The sequence below is a fragment of the Mytilus galloprovincialis genome, chromosome 2 (assembly GCF_965363235.1).
Source record: "Mytilus galloprovincialis chromosome 2, xbMytGall1.hap1.1, whole genome shotgun sequence".
In the NCBI taxonomy this organism is placed as follows: Eukaryota; Metazoa; Mollusca; class Bivalvia; order Mytilida; family Mytilidae; genus Mytilus; species Mytilus galloprovincialis.
In genome coordinates this window covers 51,418,337-51,426,252 of record NC_134839.1, presented here as the reverse complement: position 1 = coordinate 51,426,252, position 7,916 = coordinate 51,418,337, and the positions used below count along the sequence as shown (strand labels likewise).

The 7,916-nt window shown below is 30.6% G+C and overlaps 1 long non-coding RNA gene across 1 annotated transcript; it reads right to left on the bottom strand.

The window, feature by feature from the left end:
* Nucleotides 1–257: 257 nt before the first annotated feature.
* Nucleotides 258–7,703, bottom strand: LOC143062285 (uncharacterized). Its single transcript, XR_012974660.1, has 4 exons — nt 7,640–7,703; nt 5,573–5,735; nt 3,974–4,285; nt 258–324 (listed from the first exon to the last, which is right to left on the bottom strand). It is a non-coding gene; the product is annotated as an uncharacterized LOC143062285 (long non-coding RNA).
* Nucleotides 7,704–7,916: the final 213 nt, after the last annotated feature.

Genomic DNA, 7,916 nt, shown 5'->3' with positions numbered 1-7,916 from the left:
ATGCACAAAGCCCAAATATGTAACTTCATGTAAAAGGGTTATAAAAGAAAACTTCACGTTATTGTAAAAAAAATATAGTATATGATGTAGTCTTGGTAAACATTTTCGTTATAATCATAGTACAAAACATTATTCGGGCAACTTCAGAATGATATGAATATATCTGCTTAGATAATATCTAACAGTATTAAAATTTTGAGCGACATAAATATGAAGAGTACAATTACTCTAAAATAGAACGTCATATCAAGACTTACTTTTTATACGTTATTGTTCGGCATTGTGAGACTGCATTTATGTCTGTTTTATTAATGCATAGGTAATCTACAATCAAAACGGAAAGTACTTATTACAAAGAAATTGTACTTATTTTAAAAATTTGCACATTACGTCCAGTTACAGTCGGTACTAAAAGTAAGTTATTATTTATCTTTTTTTGTCCCTTTTCTACATCTGTCCTATCGTAAACTTGGTCATTGATTGATACTTGCCTCATTTGCAATCATACCCCTGCTCATTATTTTTATCTAGTAATTGTTGTCAGTGCATGAATTTCAATTTGGCCACACATGATACATAACAAAAATATCAAAATTAATAATGAATAATGTTAGCATGATTATACAGTCTAATGTGTAGAAAACCATGCATCATATACAGTTTTCAAATATCTATACATCTTATACATTAGATAAAATTTAAAATAAAAGAGTAAATTTCCTAAATGCAGGAATAAATCTAAAATACAAGATTAAATCTAAAATTCACGAATAAATCTAAATACAAGAATCAAACTAAATACAAGATAAACTCTCTAAATACTTGAATAAATCAAACAGTGTGTATACATTTAAATGGTAATCATACAACTAAACAATTGACTCTTAAAAAACATTACTTAAAATATTTTCTATATGATATTTCCTCTTACTTGACTATTCAAAGAGTTTAACAAAAATATCGAACTCAAAGTAAGCACAAACAGATAAAATTAAACATTATCACCAAACGTGGGAAAAAAACTGCAATATTCTTGACCTGGTACAGTCATATTCTGATTGCTATTTACATAACAAATGTTTAAATATATCAAATAGTGACTGGGACATAACAACTTTGATTAAGATTTATGTTAAGCTTTTAATCTGCAAACACTGAATAAACCATGCATAACTGGCCAATGTTCAAATGCATCTAGTATTATCTTGCTCACTTTAATCTTGAAAATGAGAAAGGAAATATAAGTTGTATTGCAAAAACCTGTGTAGACACGTATGCACAAAAAAAAACGATTATTTTGGTTCGATTATAATAACATGGTCAACTTTTAAAGAGATACCATAAGCAACTGTGGTAATATGTAGGCTACAAATTTATAAAATATGGATCGACATAGAGGAAAAACAATACACTATATGAGAGTATAGTTAACATTTTGCTATGATTCGGTTGAGTTTGCTTAATAGTTATCAAAGGTACAAGGATTCTAATTTAATACGCCAGACTTGCGTTTCGTCTTCATAAGACTCATCAGTGACACTCAGACCAAATTAGTTATAAAGTCAAACCAATGCAAAGTTGAAGAACCTTGAGGACCCAAACTCTCTAGAAGTTGTTTCAAATACGCCTAAGGTAATCTATTCCTGAAAATCATTAGTTTTTCGAAAAATTCAAACAGGAAATTTATAAAAATAAAATGACCATATAGTTGATATTCATGTCAACACCGAAGTCCTGACCACTGGGTTGGTGATACCCTCAGGAATGAAACGTACACCAGCAATGGCATCGACCCAGTGGTGTAAATAGTTATCCAAGGTACCAGGATTCCAATTTAATACGCCAGACGCGTGTTTCGGCTACATAATAATCATCAGTGCCGCTCAGATGAAAAAATAGTAATAAAGCCAAACCAATACAAAGTTGAAGAGCATTGAGGATCCGACATTACTAAAAACTGTTCCAAATACGGCTAAGGAAATCTATTTCTGGGATTAGAAAATCCTTACTTTTTCGAAAAATTCAAAGTTTTGTAAACAGGAAATTTATAATAAAAATGACCATATGATTAATATTCATGTCAACACCGAAGTGCTGACTACTCCTCTACAATAAAACATTGTTAAAGGAGTATATTTATACTATATAACATGGTGATACAGCGGTATGATATTATTCCGTCATCTTAAAATATACAGCAAATGATGATCAACCCAAATTATTTACTCAAATCATTTTTTTAAATGTAAATTCATTAGAAAGCAATCTCATTTAAATTTTATTTTTGGGTACCATTGAATTAGAAAATAAAAAAAAAATCAAAACCTAAGAATAACATCCTACGTATCTATTAGACGTTAATCTGTTAGGGCATTATTTGTATTTTCTTCAATTTTGTCTTACTGACCTGAATTAGAACTTCAAACTACTTGCCTTTATTGGAAAATTGCGATAAAACTTTTTAGATCTTAACATTAACTTATACATATGAGCTTAATCTTTACAGTGGAAAACATTGTGCAATCAGATGTAGTTTTATGTACACTATATGTTGTGTAAAAAGCCCTTGACTCATACGTAAATTGTCCCAAACATGCGTAATATACGTCAATTTCGATATGCACACCATCAGGTATAAATACATAACTTATCAGGAACCACCTGTACTAAGAATGCACAAAGAAACAAAGAAAAAAAATATATAGGCGGGATGATTAAATATCTTATCACGTCAAAAGCCATACGACCAATAGAAATAATAAAGATATACTAATTGGGAAACTACAGTAAAATAAATTATGTAACTCAACACTTAGAATCTATGACTCAAGACCATCTTCCATCATTTGTGAAGTAGACACTGAAAATGTATCTATTTTGTATTCCGATGAACTTCCGATGAGAAAAAAAAACGAGAGTTCTTTGACTAAACCCTGGCTCATAAACTGATCAGACACCTATGACGTTATACAAAGCCAGAGTAGCATCTGCAAGATTTTTAATAGTGTAAGAAATAAAAAACGTATACCCCATACGCAAGTGAAATTGATATATTGCTGTTAAGGGGGTTCGCGGGTCTAAATCATTTATATAGGATTTCTCTATATTTGTCTATAAATGAACTTTATTTTATAGTTAATAGAAAAATAAAATAAAAAATGGGGTCACCGTTCATTTGTGCTCACAATCTGCCTTCGAAAGAAGCATACATCTTTGTAAAAGTGTGTTTTTTTTCTGATGAATTAATAGGCGAAACAAAGGTAATATCGAAATAAAAAAAGAAATTTATTACAGAAATCGCTCAAATTTTACAATAATTTAGTTTAAGTACAGCATATATCGAAATTATATTAAAAAATATAGGTCACCGATGAGTTAAAAGAGATATTTCAATTTTAAAGCCCAAAAATGGCATTTTCCACCAAAGGGAGATAATTTGGAACTTTTTCAATGATGTTTACATTTTAAAAGTCATCCGGGGCCAACACGAATTAATCGTTTTGAATGTTTTTTGTACCATATGATAAAGTAACAACTACAAAAGGTAATAAATAAAATTTGTAATGAAAAACAAATGTTTAATATTTTTCTGAAATTTTTATACCCTCGAGCCTCCTTAAGCTGAGGAAAGATTATAACTTCAAAATACAAATCTTCTCGTTTGTCCGAGGGTTTGGAACCGCTGTTGTCAAATTCGAGGTGTATTTTTAGATATTATGCAGAGGAATCTGTGTCTATTTTCTTTAATCTTAAGTTCAAGAGGATATATAAATGAGAAACAATATGGAACGTGTGGATTGTTAATGGAACGAACATCATCAATATATCTGTATGTGATTATTACACAATCTATTTTCCTTGAATTTCTTGTTTTTGCATGTGTCTGTAGGACCACCGATTCAAATGAAAATAACAAAAGGTCTAATAAATGATAATTATGTCGCTCATAAAAGACGTGGAAATATCATCTTACCTGGTGAAAGTCCATGAGTAGTATTTGAGCACGTTGAGAGGTAGCAGGAACAATCTTCTTGTAATGGTTTACAAAAACAAGGGTTCTTCTGTTTTACCAAAAATGTATAGCCTCTTCTGTAGTCACATCTGCATGTTCTATCAGTATTCCTATTTCCATAGTCATATACAACTTGACCCTCTGCATTGCAGAATGATTTCAAAAATATGCAATTTGTTGTAGCATTTGTATAAAACCTGATAGGAAATGGTTGATATCTTTCTACAGAACATATTTCTGTATCGATTTCTCCACGAAGAACTGCTTTTCTACCTGTAATGAATACCATTATGTGTTTTATACTTTTCTTTCCCATTCCATTACCTGAATCAAAAGTTAACATGCGTATCTGTTTTATGCATTTTAAATAGAGATTTCTGTTAATTACGAATGAAATATTCTTTTTCTTTTGTTATATTTTTTTATTATTTAAGTTGATCTACTGCGCAAATTTTATAGAGATAGTGGTATTCTATAAAGCACATAATTATATGAATATTGATTTTAATAACTATAACGGTTACTTTTCGTAAAACCTGAAACTTATATTCTAAATAAAATAACTGTTTTGCTTTAAGTTCTCTTTTTTGTATACTCATTCAATTCTCTTCATATAAAGGTCCGTATATGAGTAACAGCTGATATTTGTTGCTATAAAACCAGGTTCAATCCACCATTTTCTACATTAGAAAATGCCTGTACCAAGTCAGGAATATAACAGTTGTCATCCATTCGTTTGATGTATTTGAACTTTTGATTTTGCCTTTTGATTTTTGATTTTCCTTTTTGAATTTTCCTCGGAGTTCAGTATTTTTGTGTTTTTACTTTTTATATATTTTAATTCATATATTTGATTACCTTAATATTTACATTTTGTAAAAATTGTTTGTTGTATTTTCCTGTTTAGATAATGACTTATATACGACCTATAGCAAATACGAAAGGAAATAATTTTTGAGATCTTTGAACTTAAATACTGATCATCTTTTTCCTTTTTTTTTTATTCGAGCAAAATTTATATAATTTCAATTGTTATATGTTTTGTTTTAAAAAGTTGAATGATTCATAGAGGTTTAAGCTGTGCTACCTACAATGTTAGTAAACTAGTGACATGATTCGATTAGTCTTTTAAATATTTCCTCTTTAGGTTTACTCAACATTTTGGACCACAAATACTGTAATATGTACCTTTTTCACCAACGGCGAGGTTCCTTGCACACATTAACTTTGATCCTTAACGACGCATCGTAAATGAGTTAAGGCCACTTGGTGCAAGAAAGATTTAGATACAATTTAATTATCTCCAGGTATTTCCCTTGCGTTAGTTGACGACTCAATATGTTTAATATTAAAAAGCTTTCTTATACGTTTATATGAGTTCTGGTTTTTTTTTAAAAAGAAAACGTATACAAAGTTTTGTGTGAAAACAAATGAAGTAAGTATACATTTAATTCATGTACAAAATTCGTATCAATGCCTTTGTCCATTTTGCGTTCTATCTGAACCGAAATGATAATTTAACGGTAACGAATTAAATCTTTGATCTCTTTAGTTTTTTACCTGGTTGTTGAAAGTCAGACCGTGTACAGTTTTCAGAATATCCATTAATGAGGTCATTCTGTAGACAAAAATACTTTGATGGATCCGAACAATGACCATTTGCACGAAGTGCCCATTGCGCTGGTTCAGGGCATTTCAGTGGAAATGCCGCACATATATGTACCTATAATAAAGCATGATTATGCATGGTACCTATTATCTTTTATGTATCACTACATTGATATAATATGTACCTTGAATGCTTGTATTTTGCGTTTGAAAAAGGAATGTTGGCTTTCTCCGTTTAATTTTCAAATTGTAATCGAACGATAAATATAAAGAAGCACAATCTCTCATGACGTAAAGTTAGCTATTAAAAATTAACAAATTGTGAACCAAAAAAACAGAGAAGAAAAGATATCACGTGCGTTAACAATTGATTTCTGTAATCAACAAACTCAATATCCAGCGATTGAATTCTTACGAGAATGTTATTTTTATACCATTTACGATTTACAGAGAAGGATGTGAACGCCCACTGTTTCATAACTGATCATCATGATGATAAACAGTAAAATCACAAAAATACTGAACCCATAGAAAATCAAATCGGAAAGTCTGTAATCACCTGGCAAAATCAAATCACAAAACGCATCAAAAACGAAAGGACCAGAACTGTCATATTCCTGACTTAGTACAGGCATTTTCAAATGTGAAAAATGGTGGATTAAACCTGGTTTTATAGCGCTAACCCTCTCACTTTGATGACAGTATCATCAAATTCCGTTATATTTACATTCAATTTGATGCTTTAACTAAACAGACACAATAAATAAAATAATCAGAATAATGGTACATCAGTCATCATCGTATAACAATTTGAAAAGGAACAATTTAACAGAACACAAAAACATCTATCTACAAACACATTCGTTGATTTTTGTGTCTGATCACCTTTAAGATGATCACATGTAAATATAGAAAATGTAAATAAACAAGCTCCTGAAGAGAATATAACCAGTTCTTACCCGTTAAACATAGAAATGGTTTGTGTGACACTTTTAAAGTTCTAAATCAATAACTAGACAGTAAGTAAAGATTTTGTGTATGATCCTCGATTAAATATTAGAATGTCAACGTATTTTACGGTTCCTCCTGCTTCACAAAATATGTACACAGTGGACACCTCCTAGCTGAGGAGTCCCAAGGTTGTTATTGGTCAGAATATTAGTCGGGGTGTGCGTGACTTCTATATATCGCTAGATTGAGTAACTCTGAAAACACAAATTCTAGCTATATCTTCCATGGGTAAGAAAGTAGCAGGCCAGACCTGAACTCTTGGCTAGCGAAGATTGAATATATTAAAAAAATAGTCATCTCTTGATTATGAAACCATTATATATAACTCTAGTAGATCAGAGGATGTTCTTCAATAAAAGTATCATATATTGCACGTCAGTATTACAAATAGATCAATGCCAAACGCATTCAAGATGACAATATTTCATAGTTAAAAGCCTTATTTTCAATCTTTAGCAAGAAGTTAATTTTTTTCAATCTATTTGTGCTAAAAAGGAAAAGTTTCATATACATGTAACACGTCAGTTTTACAGATAAAAAAAAATGGCAACATTGTTCAAGATGACAATATTTAAGAAATGTAGCTAGTTTGTAGTTTTTCATTCGAGCTGACTGATGAGTCTTTTGTAGACGAAAAGCGCGTCTGGCGCATACCCGCATGTCAATCCTGGTATCTATGACGAGTCTAAAGATTATTCAATATTTGAGGATATTTTTCAAATGCAGAAAGAGAGACGAAAGATACGAAGGACATTCACTTGTAAATTGAAGACAAACTGGCAATGCGATGCCATTATGTTTTCCTGGGAGGGAGGAACATACTTTGTAAATCCACCGTTGTTTTTTTTGTGTATTGATTTTGTCTTTTATGTTTGTTTATCCTAGACAATTCAGATGGATCAGTTAGTAAATCATTTGTACATATATACAGGCAAAAGCAAAACAAAAATAAATGAAATTTTTTTCAGTCGATCTTTAAGAAAATCATTATCAAATTTTGTGACTTACCAACGTCAAAAATTTAAACCACATTACTGTTGGTTCTCTTTTTTACTACTGTGAAGCTGCATCTACAAATATACGATTGATATTATAACACTCAATCAATAATCCAAACTGCAAATATGAATAATAGAGATTATAAAATTTTTATATTTTCAATAATCTGATTTAATTCAATCAAATATTTGTGTGGGTGCGTGGGTGTTGCAGTCTGTAGCTCATTGCCATATTCGGCATGGCCATATATAAATGGACTTCAGCATCCATGGTTGTTATGAGTGTC